The 19,649-nt window shown below is 44.5% G+C and overlaps 1 pseudogene; it reads left to right on the top strand.

The window, feature by feature from the left end:
- The first annotated feature begins 19,167 nt into the window (after nt 1-19,167).
- On the top strand, nt 19,168-19,288 carry LOC129890998 (5S ribosomal RNA; annotated as a pseudogene).
- Nucleotides 19,289-19,649: the final 361 nt, after the last annotated feature.

The raw sequence follows: 19,649 nt of genomic DNA, 5'->3' as shown, positions 1-19,649 counted from the left end.
GAACTCTCACTTTAAGAAGTAGGTAGGAGCCGTGAATCATATTCGGAGCTTCATGAGTAGATTTTTCCCCACATTTCATATGCACATCATACTTAAGACTAAGACATACCAAGAGAAAGGAAGGATAGCTTTACATACTCAACACTTCCTAACGTATGGAAGGCTTGAGAAGCCCTAGTTCAATTACTGTAAGAGTGCTTTTATCACGGAGTAAATAAGGACTGTGATTTACGCTTGACATTTATGAGTAGATTAACCCTCAATCTCATATCATTCATTACTTAACTTGAAGACATGCCAAAAGAAAGGAAGAGATAAGCTTTACATACCTATTATGGATTACTCGCATCCAAGCTTGGTTCGTTACTCCTTTAACCTATTTAGCACGAAAATAATACTATGGTTAGTGACCTTCGACTTTCCAGTTTGTAATTCTACCACCAATTACCCATAGGAACCAATTTCTTATTTGCCTTTTTCGACTACTCTCGACTAGTCAATTAGTTAGTTAGAAGTTAATGGAATTCGGGCAACATCTCCTCTATAACTCTCCCTATCCAAACTCTCAATTAAAACTTCAATTAGTACAACCAACCAACAACCACAAACAATAGCCAATACACAATTATACCACTTCAACACTACACAAAACAAGTCCCAAACAATTCGTCCAAAACCATGATATAAAAATAAGGTTTTCAATCGTTAATTCTTAAATTCTTTAACTGCGTAGAACGGAGGGTTAGGTGGCTGCAACCAGAAGTAGCCACACCTATTTTGACCCACATTCCATCCCTACAGAACGACATAAAACTATCTCCAAATACAATACCACAATCACAACAACACTATTCAACCTTAACAACTTTAACTCGACTAGAACGACTTCAATTTTGTTTGCTTACAACGTCCGGCATACTTATGCATTTTTTCTAATTACAACCTCATTTAAAACATGTAATATACACCATAAAAACATCATTAACTTCAATTTGAAACGAGGAACCTTACCTTGCTAGAACTCGCCAAAACTCGCCTCGAAAGTTCCTTAATCGCGCAGAAACTTAGTGAACACTTTGTTACCCATTTGATTCCGCTAGAAACAAATAGAAAATTTACATTATTAACACCCTCAATTAATTGTATGATACCTTAGATAGTTAATTTATGGAGCGAAGCTCGGAGGCTTACCTTGGCAGCCCCTAGGCCTTAGCTCTCCTCTCCTCTTTCTCTTAAGTTTCTCACCAATTCTTCAAAGTGTACAGTTGAAGAAATGACTCATTAGTCATCATAAGGTACATATATACACCTCCACATGATGTAGGAACATCTTAGGTAATTAATTCAAAAAGAAAAATTCGGAGGCTTACCTCAAAACCATGGTTGTCATAGCTCCTTTCTGTCCTCCTCAATTTTTCTCATCTTTTTTCTAAGTGTAAAAAGGATGGAAAATGAAGGCTTAGTCATAAAACTAAGTATATATAGCCTTCCTTAGGGTGTGACATGAGGCATCCCCTAGGGGTGACAGTGGCAGCCCCCTAGGGCGCCACCTCATCCATGCTTCCAATCCATAGCTGCCACGTGGTAACGTGGGGTCCATCCCAAGTAGGTGAGTCACCTACATGGTAAGACTAAGTATATATAGCCTTCCTTAGGGTGTGACATTAGGCATCCCCTAGGGGTGACATGTGGCAACCCCCTAGGGCGCCACCTCATCCATGCTTCCAATCCATGGCTACCACGTGGCAACATGGGGTCCATCCCAAGTAGCTGAGTCACCTACTTGGTCCAAGTAGGTGTGTCACCTACTTGGTCTAAGTAGTTGTGTCACCTATTTGTCACCTGCTTGCTTCCTTTCCATGGGTTCGTAATCTCGTCTTACTTTAAGAGCCTATGTATTTCTTGCTACTTAATCTCGACGTGTTTTCAAATAGCTTAATTACGTAGGACATCCAAGTTGGTAGCTTACACAAGTAGATTGAGTCCTACAACCCATTACTTGGCCTCCAACTTCTTCCGGATTTTTATAATCCTATTTCCAATCTTCCTTATTATGGGGTATCTCATTCTCCTTTCCTTAGAGTTATTTGATACGTGGTGCAAGGTGCGAAAGTATGGGGCATAACATCCTTCCCCCCTTTAGAACATTCATCCTCGAATGTTAACTAAGTTCATTAGGTCACACGAGGACCTTAGGAATTTTCCATAATGGTTGTCATCCATAGACCTTTTATTCATCGATTCAACTAACCCAGTCGTATTTGTGCTTTAAAAAAAACTAAGGTTGAAGGGTAAGATGTCCAGCAATTGAGTTTCACTTTTCTTTAAAAGTACCAAGCCCCAACTCCTAGTTGTAAATTAGATAAGTTGTTCATGACTCAAGGATAAACTTAGAGGGGGACCATGTAGGTCAAGTATTAAGAAGTACTGTAATGTTTAAGGGATTCTAGTTTTTTTCTAATTGGTGGTTGGAAAGTTCTCTATGATAAAAACTTATTAGTCCTCCACCAACTAATTAGAGGAAGAAATTCTAACAGAAGCACCCCAGGGATTTGTCATGAACTAAATATGAGTGTGAACTACAAGGGGGATATATAAGTATGACTTTAAAGGTGTGATACAACAATAAGGGGATAAAGTAAGATCGCTAGTAAGGGGCACTTGGTAAGCTGACTGAGTTAAAAACCTATGTTGGGTACACAGTAAGGGTAAGGGCCATAAGGTATAAAGGAATGATGCATGTACACAATGTCGCCCCGAAAATAATGGAACCCTTTAGAGACAAAGATGACAAACATAAGGAATAAATAGCGCAACTTCCATTCACCCCAAGAAAAAAAAGGATATAGGTTGGCATAAAGCTACTACTCTGAGAGAACCTTGGACAGTCATTGTTGGAATACAAGTGTTGTATCACGACCCAACCCCGTAGGCCGTGACTGGGGTCCGACCTGGACCCCTCGTATATATATCTATTAGTTATGGTTACGTTGAATTATAAACATGCAATGCATATAAATCAATTATAGTCAAATCGGACTACAATCAACACAACGCCATGTATCAAAACCCTATTGGGCGATAATATTTTTGTATATCTGTAGCCTCTTTCATTTGCATCATAGCATGAAAGGACACGAAAGCCGACAAGGCGACCATAACATAAGAACATATATCATACATCATGTAGATCCAGCTGAACCAAACTGACACATACAACCCATATATACATGTCTGCAGACCTCTCATAATATTAATGACAACATATGGTAGGAAAAGGCCCCCGCCGTACCCCTGAATAACAAAACAATACTATACATCAATGGCCAGTGCCAAAAACTAGGCTCCGATATAATGGAGCCTCTTCCAGCTGAGCTGAGCGGAATCCTAAGCTGATGGACGCCTAAAACCTGTACTTGTACCTGCGGGCATGAAATGCAACCCCCCCCCCCCCCGAGAAAAGGGGGTCAGTACGACATATGTATTGAGTATGTAAAACATAACACAATACGATTGGAGTCATATCTAAAATAGAGAAGCAGGGGATAAAATGTCATATAAGGAATTTGTACTTGTACTCTGTGATTTATAAAAACATGCATGATCAAATTTTCAATATAGCCATCCCCATCAGGGATTCGGTGAATCATATCTATAGAACCATTACCTCTTTATTACAACACATCATCACACATATATATACGTACCCGGCCCTCTAGTGAGGGCGCGATGGACAATGCAGTGGAATTGTGCACGAATTCGATAACTGGCCCAGGACTCGGAGAAGAAATGTTATAGTATACATGAGTAGAGTAGTGAGAAACAAAAAATAGTTTAAATCGTTATCTGAGACTCAATGAAGTCCTCAAGAGAACCATCACTTGGAGATCAAGGTAGGAAGTATCTGGCGTATACCCTCTAACTGTCACTAAGGACTAAGTAAAAAGGAGTTTTGGAAATCTTAGACATATACTAGTGTGAAATATCTTATAGAAGTATGATCATTAATTATCTTAGAGTCTTTAGGAAAAAGAAGGGCTTTGTCTAATCAATCACTATACAGTCATAGAGAAGACTCGAGGAATATGGGTTTAATTATTATAAGAGTCTTAACATTCAGAAGTGAATACGAATTATGAATCATGAATCATATGTTTAAGCAACTCACATCAACAATATACAACATAAACTCCAAATGACTCGCTCGAAACTACAATACCAAAATAACGTTTCTAGTTTTCGTTTTGCAAAACCTTTAACCATATGAAGTGTGAGGTCATGTGGATGAAAACAGCAGCTGACCCACCTCCTTTATAATAGTTTTAGGGCCTAAAACACACAACCCCATGACCAAAAGCATCCCCCACATGCACAATGCCTCATTTCAACTATAATTTAACTATAACGATCTCAATTTAGTTTATTTCGAACGTCGAGCATTTCCATGACTTTGTTACACTTCTAGCAGTATACATGATGGATAACACACTTCATAACGACACCTTAAAGTCCAAATTTAAAGGAAAAGCCTTATCTTACCCAAAATTGGCCAAAATTGCGCCTCAGAAATCTTTTTAACGTGCTGAAAGTAGCGGACTATTTGTAGCTCATCCTTCCAGCCCCAAAATGGATTTTTACATTTTTAAACATCGCTATATAATCGTAGGATATCCTAAATAATTAAATCATGGAACGAAATTGGGACTTACCTATTTTTTCCTCCAAGCCATCGCTAGTTTCTCTCTAGACTTAGGGTTTGTTTTCTTTGTTTTGCTGTAGATTTAAGTGTAGGAACTGAAGTATATGTTGCATATACATACATATATGTGGTCCCAAGAGGTGACACATGTCATACCCTAAGGGGGACACATGTCCAGCCCTTACTGGGCCACCGTATCCATGCAAGCAAGGTGGGGCTGCCACATGGCAGTGGGGCCCACCTCCCTCAAGCAGGTGGGTCACCTACTTGACCCCAAGAAGGTGGGTCACCTTCTTTCTTGAGGTGCTATCACGTGTCACGCCTTCATTTGCTGCCACGTGTCATCTTCTTCTCCTCCTCGTGGGTTCATAATCTTGTCTTATTTTAACAGCCTATGTAATCCATGCTACGTAATATTGGTATGTACTCAAGTAACTTTGTTATGTAGGACTTGCAAATTAGTAGCTTACGTGGGAAAATCGATTCCTACGACTCATCACCTGGCCTCTAATTCCTTCCAGATTCTTATGACTCTATTTCCAACCTTCTCTACTATGGGGTATCACATTCTCCCCTCCTTAGAGTCGTTTGCTAGTGTCGTAGAGTATATGGCTCACATGATAATGTCTAAGGAACTTAAGAGACATTCTGAGTTCAAAAGTGTGGGGTGTAACATCCTTACCGCCTTCAGAACATTCATCCCCGAATGTTAACTTACCTCGTAGGGTTTCACAAGGATCTCGTGGGTTCTATATAACCGTCGTCTCTCAATCCATTTAGTGGTTTAGACTATCTTTGTACATAGGGAACAAGTCTGGATATCTTCTTTCTATCTCCTTCTTGACTTCTTAGGGCACCTTCTTTCTGGTTTTTGTTTTGTCACAATACCTTAATGGGAGTCACGTCCTAGCTCGCAACCTTCTAATTTGCCATTCTAAGACGGTTATAGGTTGTTCCTTGTAAGATTCCATTTAGTGGACATCATCTATGGGACACACTCTGGGTGGATCACCAGTACATTGTGAAGTACCCGTATAGATGTACTGGGCGTATAATTTCGTAATTAGGCAGTAGGTCTAACGGACGGGCAACTTTGTCCATCTTATGAGCAATTCAATAAGATCCAATGTATTTTGGGTTAAGTTTCCTTTTCTAGCCAAATCTTGTTACTCCCTTCCTGGGTGATCCTGTTATGAATACCTAATCGTTAGTTTGAACTCTTCACATCGATGTCGATTATCTACATGCCACTTCTATCGACTCTAGGCTACTATTTAATAGCTTGCTTAATCATATTTGGGTCAACTGGCTTAATCTTTCCAACCTCGATTAAACTAATATGGGACTAACACGTCCAGCCCCCCCAGTCTTGTATAGGGTCATTGGGATAGCAAAGTGTTACACCACACACTCTCGAGCTCGGAATGTCTCTTAAGTTCTTTAGACATTATCATATGAGCCGGATAAGCTACGACACTATCTAATGACTCTAAGGAAAGGAGAATGTGTTACCCCATAGTAGAGAAGGTTGAAAATAGAGTCATAAGAATCCGGAAGGAATTGAAGGCCAAATAATGAGTCGTAGGACGCGATTTACCTACATAAGCTACCAACTTAGAGGTCTTACATACATGAGCTACTTGAGGACATACTAATCTTACGTAGCATGGATTACATAGGCACCTAAAATAAGATAAGATTATGAACCCACGAGGAAGGGGAAAAGACGACATGTGGAAGCCAATGGTGGAGCGACACGTGGAAGCACATCAAGTAAGTAGGTGACTGTTACGCCCTGAGTTTTGGGTGCTGACAAGGGCGGGATCATGTGGTCGAGTGGACCACAAGCCGGGCAAGCCGTGCGCGGCACGAGCTGATGGAGGGCTGAGAAGGTACATGTGGCAAAGGGGTAGGGCAAGGGTCAGTGGCCATATGAGTGTGGGATGACTTGCCCTAACATTGCCGAAGATGTGGCTGAGACTTGGGAGCACGTCCAAGGGCCTAGCGTGTAGGCGAAGGCCGCGTGCGGCAAGGAATGTTGCCTCCGCACGGTCTCGAAGTAGAAATGGAATCTGGGGATTCCGGGCTAGGGATGCTTTCCTAGCATAACCTTGTATATGCTTACCGAATTTGGTGCCAATCGGAGTTCGTTTGGGTAAGGGCTTGACTTAGCCAAGATCAGGGGCATTGTCGTAATTATGCGATAAGTCCGAACGCTATATCTCGTTGGATGTGTATGGGAACGAGATGAAACTACATGGAAGTGTGTAGGAAGTCAAGAGAAGTGACCACAACCAAGCGGAACGGGATTTGGAGTTCGGGAGGCCATGCGATGGCTCATTATGATTCTCTGGCAGAAGGATGTCTACTCCTGCCTCATGGGTTTTATGTTTTTAAGCATATATAAGGGGGGTATACTCGGTGACAGCCTACCAGCCTCCCCCGGGCGATCCGCCCAAAGTGTGCTGCCTTGAAGGAGGACTTCAAGGGCCTGCCTTGGCATGTCATAGGAATGTCTAAGGTACTCATGGGAGCTTGGGAGCTCCATGGGCGGCGCGTGGCACGATGGCCAGCGTTGGGCGTCCCAAGGCAAGGGGTGGCTTGTAATGAGGAACGTTGGGCCCTCCGGGCTAACCTTCCGGTTGGACAAGACTCCTTGGCTGATTGAGCAATCGAGGGACTCAAGTCATGAGCCTCGTGAGCTGACTTGCGAGCTTGGTCTAAGTCGTGTAAGTCGCGCGGCGACGTTGCACTGTGGGCTGCGATGACGTGATGCGTTGACGATGGTAGGCTATGCCCCAAGGCAAAGGAGGGCATAGTAAGGAAACGCACATGGCCCAGGTCAAGAGCCTTGATAAGGGCTCAACCAAGCGGAGCAGGGGTCCGATGGCTTAGTCGTGCAGTCGTGGGGCGACGCTGCACTGTGGACGAGTAGATGTGTGCGTGGTTGTATGCCCATGGCATGGGGCGCAACCAAGCTGGGGTGCTTGTGTGATGGCAAAGCAACTCGGGCTATGCGAGAAGCATGACAGGCGCATGGCATAAGGCGGGCAGGTGCGAGATAGGCGCATGGCACCAGCCGAGCATGCGGGCCGGCGTATGACAGGCGCAGGACACCAAGGCGGGCTAGCGCGGGATAGGCGCACAGGCCAAGGCGGGTATGCGTGCCGGTAGGCGAAGGCATAGTATGAAGACGCACATGGAAAAGGCCATGGACTTAATGTTGCCCTACTCGAGTGAAGCGATAGTCAAGTGCGTAGGCACGAGGCGACTGACAAGCTTGAGGATTGGAATGTGCACGCTGCGGTGATGCTTATGTCCAGGGCTAGGGACGGAAGTACCTTAGCCGAACCCGGGGCGCAAAGGGATGAGATCCCGCCGAGAAAAGGGCGCGCCACAGGCGTCGAAGATATGCAAGTACATGGCTAGAGTAAAGCAGGGCGGCGAGGCCGGCCCTGGGCTATGGGACGCATGGGGACGTCGCACAGAACAAGTTGTATTCCGCCGACGTTGTCGAACTTGGTTCTGTGATAATTGGGTGTTTGAGGCTGAAGTTGGCATGCGATGCCGGCTGCCATGCGGTGGTAAAGGCGAAAATCCATGGGCCGTAAACTACCCCCGTAACAACTGGTATCAGAGCAAAGGGTTGCTTAATGCAACAGATATCTGACCAATGTTTGAGCAGATTGGGAACTTTAATGACGATGTCATATCATGGGGGAGATGATAGTTCGCCAAGCTCAATTGAGATCGGTGCGACCGATGAGATTGTCAGGTGGAGTTTGGGCGTGGACAGCGAGGCTAGAGTTAGCTATGTCAACCAAGACTTCAGGCAATCAGAATCAAGCCCTGCCACAGTCAGTGATCAGTGTTAGTCTGTGTGGGTTGATTTGAATATGGACCATCCGTGTGATCAGGGATCTTTGAGGGATGTTCCACGAGCAGTGAGTGCTCTTTGCAGAGTAGTGATGCACAAGACATGTTGGGTGTCAAGTGGCGCCGTTGTGAGATGCGGTGTGGGCTTCGTGACAAGATTAGACAAATCAGGTAGAGGTCCTGGATTGTGATCGGTTGTCAGAGTCCAAGAAACTCCTTAATCAAGGAGGAGTCTAGGCTTACCATAAAGGGGATGTGCCGATGAGGTCGGGTGACTAAGAGAATGGGTCTACGCTGCCAGGTGGTGCAGCCACGTTCGAGATGGATCGGCTATAGACTATAAACTTTCGGCTTGATCGACGCTGTAGATCTTGCCGCAGATGTGTGAGACGCATCAATCATATGTCTTTCCGAGGGATTGACTGGAGATTCGCCGAGGGCGATTGAACATGTCCTTTTTGAGTAGTTGGGCATTGTGAAGAGTACGTGTACAGTGTCGGGTACTCGTGTGCAGTGCCAGGGGCATGGTGGATTGTATGGGCATGGTGCCATGTCAAGGGTACGTGTACAAGTGCAGGAGGACACGTGTACAGTGCTAAAACAGGAGACCATGTAGACGAGGTGAGTTAATACCTAATGCATGGGCAAGCGCGGCTTGCGACTGAGAGTGTTATGTCAGGAGTACGTGTGCAGTGTCGAGGTACTCGCGTGCAGTGCCAGGGGCATGGTGGATTGTATGGGCATGGTGCCATGCCAAGGGTACGTGTACAAGTGCAGGAGGACACGTGTATAGTGCGAAAGTACTAAACTAGCGTAAAAGTACACACGAGTGATCTATGGGGTCGCGACAACGCGAGGTAAGACCTGAGGACAGGCATCGTTGTGGGAAGACCGTAGATGTCAGAAAACCAGTGGGGTTGAAACACTGGGTGTGTCAGGGGGCGCAAGTGCAGTACCGAGTGAGCACTTTTGCAGCACCGAGACAACTATGGTAGGGAAAGGCGTCAAAGTGGGAGTTGGCCAAAGCGTCAAGTGGGATGTGTAGATAAGTTCATGCGAGAGATCTTTCCAAGAGGGGAGCGTCGAACTGATGACCTAGAATTGGGAGCGCAAGAGTTGCCTCGCCATGGGGTCATGCTGTGGATTGGGCGTGTCGTGCAGACAGCACCACAGTAGTGTGTTGAACACATCAAATGTCGAAAGGCTTCGAAGGGGAAGATGATGTCTTGAACAGAGTCTTATCCAAGACGCAAGGAAACGTCCGCATTTTGAGATTGGAAGTACTTGCCATAGGCGTGTCCCAGAGAAGGGCAATGAACCTAAGAGTGCGAAACATACAAAGTGTCAATGGCCATGATGCAATGTGAATCGCTAGCAGACGGGTTGTATGCTGAGGGGACGAAGACGGAGCTGTTTTTAGGGCCATAAGTGTATGGTTGGCTGAAAAGCCACATCGAGGGATGCCTACCTTCTTCTGGTCGTGCTAGGGCCGAAGGAAAATTGACCTGTGGAAGGCTCATGTCCAGAGGGAAATTGGATATTCCATGTCCAAAAGGGAAATTGGATGTTCCAAAACTGGTTCGATACAGTGAGACTGTGAGGTAACTGTGGAGGCAATCCGTTTCTAGACCAGGCTAGAGATGTTAAGGACTCGCTTGAGGAAGCCTCCGAGGCTCTAGTTCGTTCGTGGTGTTAGAAAGTTGCTATTTGGGTTACAGAGAGGGACCAGGTTTCAGGATAATTGAAGGCTGTGAGGGTCATGGTGTGGTTGTTACCACAAAGTTAGTCACCAGAGGGTGCAGGCGTGGAGACGTCGTCCAAGTGAACACCGGGAGGTGAAGTGCAGGAGGCAGCTTGGATAAAACTTGGGAAGGAGGAAGTGCGCGGGGCATTACTCCAACCTTAAGAGGAGCTCGAGGAGTTCAAGAACACTCCAAAGGAATTGGGGCCCGCAATGTAAAGCCCTAAGGGGGCAGACTTCGGGTATTTGCCGGCGTTGTGTGTCATCGAGGACGATGACGACTTTGGGTGTGTCAGGTTTGTTACGCCCTGAGTTTTGGGTGCTGACAAGGGCGGGATCATGTGGTCGAGTGGACCACAAGCCGGGCAAGCCGTGCGCGGCACGAGCTGATGGAGGGCTGAGAAGGTACATGTGGCAAAGGGGTAGGGCAAGGGTCAGTGGCCATATGAGTGTGGGATGACTTGCCCTAACATTGCCGAAGATGTGGCTGAGACTTGGGAGCACGTCCAAGGGCCTAGCGTGTAGGCGAAGGCCGCGTGCGGCAAGGAATGTTGCCTCCGCACGGTCTCGAAGTAGAAATGGAATCTGGGGATTCCGGGCTAGGGATGCTTTCCTAGCATAACCTTGTATATGCTTACCGAATTTGGTGCCAATCGGAGTTCGTTTGGGTAAGGGCTTGACTTAGCCAAGATCAGGGGCATTGTCGTAATTATGCGATAAGTCCGAACGCTATATCTCGTTGGATGTGTATGGGAACGAGATGAAACTACATGGAAGTGTGTAGGAAGTCAAGAGAAGTGACCACAACCAAGCGGAACGGGATTTGGAGTTCGGGAGGCCATGCGATGGCTCATTATGATTCTCTGGCAGAAGGATGTCTACTCCTGCCTCATGGGTTTTATGTTTTTAAGCATATATAAGGGGGGTATACTCGGTGACAGCCTACCAGCCTCCCCCGGGCGATCCGCCCAAAGTGTGCTGCCTTGAAGGAGGACTTCAAGGGCCTGCCTTGGCATGTCATAGGAATGTCTAAGGTACTCATGGGAGCTTGGGAGCTCCATGGGCGGCGCGTGGCACGATGGCCAGCGTTGGGCGTCCCAAGGCAAGGGGTGGCTTGTAATGAGGAACGTTGGGCCCTCCGGGCTAACCTTCCGGTTGGACAAGACTCCTTGGCTGATTGAGCAATCGAGGGACTCAAGTCATGAGCCTCGTGAGCTGACTTGCGAGCTTGGTCTAAGTCGTGTAAGTCGCGCGGCGACGTTGCACTGTGGGCTGCGATGACGTGATGCGTTGACGATGGTAGGCTATGCCCCAAGGCAAAGGAGGGCATAGTAAGGAAACGCACATGGCCCAGGTCAAGAGCCTTGATAAGGGCTCAACCAAGCGGAGCAGGGGTCCGATGGCTTAGTCGTGCAGTCGTGGGGCGACGCTGCACTGTGGACGAGTAGATGTGTGCGTGGTTGTATGCCCATGGCATGGGGCGCAACCAAGCTGGGGTGCTTGTGTGATGGCAAAGCAACTCGGGCTATGCGAGAAGCATGACAGGCGCATGGCATAAGGCGGGCAGGTGCGAGATAGGCGCATGGCACCAGCCGAGCATGCGGGCCGGCGTATGACAGGCGCAGGACACCAAGGCGGGCTAGCGCGGGATAGGCGCACAGGCCAAGGCGGGTATGCGTGCCGGTAGGCGAAGGCATAGTATGAAGACGCACATGGAAAAGGCCATGGACTTAATGTTGCCCTACTCGAGTGAAGCGATAGTCAAGTGCGTAGGCACGAGGCGACTGACAAGCTTGAGGATTGGAATGTGCACGCTGCGGTGATGCTCATGTCCAGGGCTAGGGACGGAAGTACCTTAGCCGAACCCGGGGCGCAAAGGGATGAGATCCCGCCGAGAAAAGGGCGCGCCACAGGCGTCGAAGATATGCAAGTACATGGCTAGAGTAAAGCAGGGCGGCGAGGCCGGCCCTGGGCTATGGGACGCATGGGGACGTCGCACAGAACAAGTTGTATTCCGCCGACGTTGTCGAACTTGGTTCTGTGATAATTGGGTGTTTGAGGCTGAAGTTGGCATGCGATGCCGGCTGCCATGCGGTGGTAAAGGCGAAAATTTATGGGCCGTAAACTACCCCCGTAACAGTGACCCACCTATAAGAGGGGCCCACAAGAACACATGGATGCCTAGGGGTAAGGCATGGATCTATGGCCCAATAGGGGCTGGACACGTGTCACCCTATAGGGATGACACATATCACCTCCTAGGACTACATATATACATGTATATGTGTCTTATACTTCATTTCTGGTCTATTAATGTCACGACCCAACCCCGTAAGTCGCGACTAGGGTCCGACCTGGACCCTCTTATACGTATTTATCAGTTACACTTAAGTTGAACCATGTATGATGTGATACTATACACAAAAACCTCAATAGTTTAAAACTTTTTCATGTACCTATAGCCTCTTTCATTTGTATTATATCATGAAAGGGCACGCGCCGACTAGGCTACCATAACATAAAAACATTTACAACATGCTGTATAGGCACAGTCGAAACAAACTTATAAAAAACCCACATCTATATGTTTACAGACCTCTAGGAATAGTAACAGCAATATATGGTGGGACAGGGCCCCCGCCGTACCCCTGAATGTACAATTATATACATTAATTGACCAGTATCAAAAATTAGGCTCTAGAACAGTGAAGCCCTTCCAACATAGCTGAGAGAAACTCCTAAGCTGACGGATCTCCAGAATGAACATCTGTATCTATGGGCATGAAACGCAGCCCCCCGAGAAAACGGGGGTCAGTACGATATATGTATTGAGTAAATAAAGCATAACGCATCACAACTAAGAGAACAACTGAAATGGGGATGCAGGAAATAAGTATAACAGTTAATAAGACACTATACCTGCATCTTATAACATAAGGGCATGTACACCATCTTCACATACTGTATCCGGCCCGCTGGGGGACTCGATGTTACCATGTCATCGCATACAGCATCGTGTAATATGTTATAATTACATTATTATGTTTTCGCATGCATGCCTATCTATTATTACATATCATACCGTACTCGGCCCAGTATGGGTCTTGGTGTTATAATCATATCATCATATACCATACCCGGACTATTAGGAGTCTCGGTGTTATCATTATATTATCATATACCGTACCCGGCCCTTTAGGGGACTCTGTATTATAATCATATCATCACATACCGTACTCGGCCCATTAGAGGACTCGGTGTTATCATCATATCATCATATATCGTACCCGGCCCTTTAGGGGACTCGGTGTTATAATCATCATATATAGGTAGATCATTATCTGAGACTAACTAGGGTAATCATACTGAACTATTATTCGTGGATCAGGATAATAATCATCCCAGGTGCCCTTTGAGTGCCACTAGGGCTATATTAAGTGAAGTCTCAAGAATTATAGATATATTTTAAGGTAATGCCAACCGGCTTAAGGAAATCATAGACATCTGTCATCAAAGAGTCCTTAGGACTAACAGCTCTAAGTCCCACTATTAATCGATATATAGACGGTTCAGGGAAGGTAGCTCAACTACGATGAGAGTTTTCCTGCCAAGGAGTGAATATGAGACGTATAGCATATTCAGAGCTTAGGAATGGACTTACTCTAGAGCTTGTATCATGTATCGTTTTCTTTAAGACATGTCAAAAGAAAGAAAGGGTAGGCCTCACCTGTTTGTCCATTCCTATCCCAAAGGAGTTTGAGAGACAATAATTCACCTATCGTAGGCGTCCTAGTGTTCAACAGTGGATAAGAATCAGGAGGTATGCTCGAGGCCTTATTAATGGGATTATACCCACTTGCATATGCAGATATACATATTGCACTTCTATCAAGGATATGCCAAGAGGAAGGAATTAGCTTTACGTACCCTCTACTTTCCATGATCTAGGAGACCGTGAGAGACACTAACTCAATTAGCATAGGAGCTTTCACCTTCAGAAGTAGGTAGGGGTCGTGAATCATATTCGGAACTTCGTGAGTAGATTCTTCCCCACATGTTATGTACACATCATATTTAGGACTAAGACATGCCAAGAGAAGGGAAGGATAGCCTTACATACTCATCACTTCCTGACGTATAGAAGGCTTGAGAAGCCCTAGTTCAATTACTGTAAGAGTTCTTTCATCAAGAAGTAAATGAGGACCGTGAATTACGCTTGGCATTTATGAGTAGATTTACCCTCAATCTCATATCAATCATTACTTAACTTGAAGACAATGCCAAAGGAAGAAACAAGATAGGCTTTACATACTTATGCCAAAATATGCCAAAAGAAAGCTTCATATACCTTGTCTGAATTATTCCTTATCCTATTCGCCTCATCGTTCTTTGAACCTATCCAATATAAAAGTAATATGAATATCAAACCTTCTTAACTTTCCATCATCTTAGGTTACACCTTAGTATTAATGGAATCTATTTCCTTAGTCGTTTCCTCAACTAGTTCTTTAGTTTGTTAAGGCGTTAACGAAGATTGGGCAGCACCTCCCCTACAATGTACCCTATCCGAATTTCCAATTAGGTCCCTAATACATATAGCCAACCAACAACAACAACCTTCACCAATTCACACTAACAATATACAACATAAACTACAAACGACTTATTCAAAAATACGATATCACAATAGGGCGTCTAGCCTTTATTTTGTAACACCTTTAACTATACGAAATGAGGGGTCGTGTGGCTTCAACCAGCAGCACCCACACCCGTTTTAAAATATATTTAGGCCCTGCAACAAATAACCACACACCTTCAGCAGCACCCCACACGCACAACACCCTATTTCGTCTATAATTTAACTACGACGACTTCACTTTCGATTGTTTCTATCGTCAATCATCTCCACGAATTTTTTTATAATTACAGCAGTAAAAAAGGTATATAATACACTACATAACAACCTCATAAAGTCAAAATTTAAATGATAAGTCTTACCTTATCCGAAATTAGCCAAAACACACCAAAACTCGCCTCAGAACTTCTCTAGTCGCGCTGAAACTGTGTGGACTGTTTGCTGTCCATTTTGGCTGCACCAAATCATGATTTTATACTTCTAATACCTCCATATAGTTTTGGTATATGCTGTATAATTAATTTATTGAACGAAATTGGGACTTACCTATTTTTTCCTCCTAGCCGCCACACTTTTCTCTCTTAGCTTAGGGTTTTCATTTCTTTGTGTTGATAAAGTTTTTGGTGCTTTGCTGCAGTTTTTGGATAATTAACTGAATCTAAGAGTCCTTTTAACATGTATATATGGGCTGCCTTGGAGGTGACATGTGTCAGGCCCTTAGGGTGACACGTGTCGAGCCATAATTGGCCACCGTATCATGCTGCCAACTAGAGGCTGCCACGTGGCAGTGGGGTCCACCCCCAAGCAGCTACATCACCTACTTGACCCTAAGTAGGTGCATCACCTGCTTGCTTGAGGTGCTGCCATGTGTCGCTCCTCCATTGGCTGCCACGTGTCGTCTTTTTCCCTTCCTCGTGGGTTCATAATCTCGTCTTATTTTAGGAGCCTATGTAATCCATGCTACGTAAGCTTAGTACGTACTCCAATAGCTTAAGTATGTAAGACTTCCAATTTAGTAGCTTACGTAGGTAAATCGAGTCCTACGACTCATTACTTAGCCTCCAACTCTTTCCGGATTCTTATGACTCTATTTCCAACCTTCCTTCTAGCGAGGTATCACAATCTTCTTTCCTTAGAGTTGTTTGGTGTGTGTGGACAGTAAGGGTCTCATGTCTACTTTCAAGACGATTAGAGACATGTGACAAGGTTAAAAAGTGCGGGGTATAACAATTAAACTGCAGCAAAAAGCAGAAAACAAACCCTTGAACAAGAGAGAAAATCGCGATGGCTAGGAGGAAACAAAATAGGTACGTTTCGATTTCGTTCCATAAATTAATTATCCAGCGTATAACACGATGATATGGAGGTATTAGAAGTATAAAATAACGGTTTGGTGCAGTCAAAACGGACAGCAACCAGTCCACACAGTTTCAGTGCGCTAAAGAGGTTTCCGAGGCGAGATTTTGGCTAGTTTTGACCAATTTCGGGTAAGGTAAGGTTTCTACTTTAAATTTGGACTTTAGGGGGTTGTTATGTAGGGTATTATGTACCTTTTATACTGCTGTAAGTATGAAAAAAAAATGTGGGGATGCTCAGCGAAAGAAATAATCTAAATTGAAGTCGTCGTAGTTAAATTGTAGTCAAAGTGAGGCGTGGTGTGTTTGGAGGCTGCTTCTGGTTTGTGGTGTGTGTTTCAGGGTCTAAATGTGTTATAAAATAGGTGTGGGAGCTGCTGGTTGTAGCCACACAATTCCACGCTTCGTACGGTTAAAGGTTTCGCAAAATAGAAAGTAGAAACCCTATTTTGGATATCGTAATTTTGAGTGAGTCGTTCGGAGGTTGTAATGTATAATGTTGCAAAGTTTTCTATATATACGAGCTTCTGTTTATGTTTTTGGTTGGCTGTAGGTATTAGGGACATGATTGGGAATTCGGATAGGGCACATTATAGGGGAGGTACTGTCCGATTTTCGTTAACGCCTTAACTAACTAAGGAACTAGTCGAGAAGGCGAGCGAGGGAATGGGGTTTATGAATACTCTTAAGTAATGTAAGACGCTGAAAGGTCTAAAGAATGTTGATGTTCATATTGATTTCATGTTACCTAGGTTCACGGGACGACAAGGCGACCGGGACAAAGACTAACCCATAACAGGTATGTAGAGCTATTCTTCTTTTCTTTTGGGCATGTCTTAGGTATAAGCTATGAATGGTTTGTATATGAAATTTGGGGATAATTCCACTCGTGAAACTCCAAGTGTAATTCATAAACTGTATTCACTTTGTAATGTTAAGACTCCTATAATAGTTGAGTTATTGCCTTTCCAGGCTACTAGATCATGAATACTAGTATATGTAAAGCCTCAGCATTGTTATGCAATATATGGATCGGGCCGTCGTACCTCGGCATTGTTATACGATATATGGATTGAGCCATCGTTCCTCGGCATTATTATATGATACATGGATCGGGCCGTCTTTCCTCGGCATGTACTTTCTATATAGAGGGATCAGGCTTTACATCCCACAGCGTTAATGGCATATATATTCCTAGCATGATAGATAATGTGTTTGTAACACCGAGTCCCCAAGCGGGCCAGATACGGTATGTGATAGTGGTATACATGACTTTATTTTGTTAGGTGCAGGCACAGTACCCTATTAAATGTTATACTTGGTTTCCTGCATCCCTGGTTCAGTTTTTATCTCAGTTATGTTGTGCTTATATACTCAGTACATATATCGTACTGACCCCCCTTTCTTCGGGGGGCTGCGTTTCATGCCCGCAGGTACAGATGTTCATTTTGGAGATCCGCCAGCTTAGGATTTCCGCTCAGCTATGTTGGAAGTGCTTCACTGTTTCAGAGCCTAGCTTTTGAGTACTGCTCCTGCGATGTATATATTTATTTATGCAGGGGTACGGCGTGCGCCCTGTCCCGCCATATGTTGTCGTTCCTATTCTTAGAGGTCTGTAGACATATATGTGTGGGTTGTTTAGGAGTTTATTTTGGTTATGCCTATGCGATATGTTGTAAAAGCTATTATGTTGTGGCAGCCTTATCGGCTGGCTTTCCCTTTCATGACATAATTCAAATGAAAGAGGCCACACGTGTATGAATATTTTATCACCCACTGGGTTTATGTGTTTGGTTCCTATATCTAGGAGGCTATATGAACATGAAAAAGTTTTAACCCATTGAGGTTTTTGTGAGCAGTATCACGTTATACATAGTCCAATTTAACTGTAGTCGACAATTATGTAAACAGGGGTCCAGGTCAGACCCAGTCGCGGCCTATGGGGTTGGGTCGTGACAGAAGTGGTATCAGGGCAGTTCGTCCTTGGAGTGTCTATAGACCGTGTCTAGTAGAGTCTTGTTTATCGGTGTGTTGTGCACCACATTTATAGACAAGAGGCTACAGGACATTTAGTATGTTACCTTTCTTTCATATCTACGATCGTGCGATAGAGCCGAGTCATAGGGAATTAAATTCCTCATACTAACTTGTGATTTAAGTAGAAGGATAACATCGATAGAAGAAGGTTACTGACGATATTAGAGTTACACAGCACGCAGGTAAGCAAGGCATGAATGATAGGTGCCAGGTAAGGTATTGAATTACGGTTGACATGTAAAGTTGAAAATTGAAAGGAAAAGTAGACGGAAAGTCTAAACAGGTGCAGTTCGAGTTGGACATACGAGGTAAGTCCATCAGTTTATACTATTGTTGATATTGGGCACCTTGTGAGGCTGCGATATGACGTGATATGATACGTATATATGTATCTTTATGCGTATTGCCCTTGTGAGGCATTGTTGGCATTTTCTGCGTGCAGGTGTTGAGATAGTAGGAAATACAGAGGAAACTCTGCCCAAATTTTCCTTGAAATAAAAGGAAAATGATTTAGGAAAGACTGGTAGTTCTGGACAGAACGATATATTAAGGATAAGACTAACTAAGAAGGGTAAGTAACCCACAGTAAAAATCGTGAAAAAGGGTAAGAAGTGTTATACTATGGGGTAGAATGCAAATAGGATATGATGTGAATATAATGAGGATAATTATGAAAATAAGTAAAGCCTTGTGAGGAAGTGGCTAAAGATAGGATGTGGTCCGTGTAATAAGAATATAAGGGTAACTTGGGCGGTGCAGCTTGGCCTACTGGATCAGCTGCTGGGGCATCGTCTTCTTCGATAGATATGCACCCCATGGGGGAGGGTGCGATCATACTAGTACTAACGTACCAGATCCCATCAGAACTCCGAAGTTAAGCGTGCTTGGACAAGAGTAATATTGGGATGGGTGACCCCTTGGGAAGCCCTGTGTGGTTGTGATATGAGATGATATGCATGTATATATACACGTTGGCCGTGCATGGCATTGTTGATATAAAGAAGTATTGTGGATACATAACTCCACCATGAAAGATGATAAGACCCCTTGAGATAGGGGATGTAGCTTTGCACAACAACTAGCGCATTGTGAATTCCTTAAAGGGACAAGTGGTACCCACTAGGATAAGGCTAGGACTATGACAAAGCTTGGGACACCGAGCGTTGGAAGGTAAGTACTGCCTATTTGAGAATTGGAAATGACTATAAGCCCTAGCTAGTTGTTGATCAAAATAAATGGAAAGTGGCTTCGAATAAATTGCTACGTGACTCGAGTACCCATAATTACACTGGATTAACACCTTAT

Source organism: Solanum dulcamara, chromosome 5 (genome assembly GCF_947179165.1).
Source record: "Solanum dulcamara chromosome 5, daSolDulc1.2, whole genome shotgun sequence".
Lineage (NCBI taxonomy): Eukaryota > Viridiplantae > Streptophyta > Magnoliopsida > Solanales > Solanaceae > Solanum > Solanum dulcamara.
Note: the sequence above shows the minus strand (reverse complement) of the source record. Positions and strands in the feature narration are given on the sequence as shown.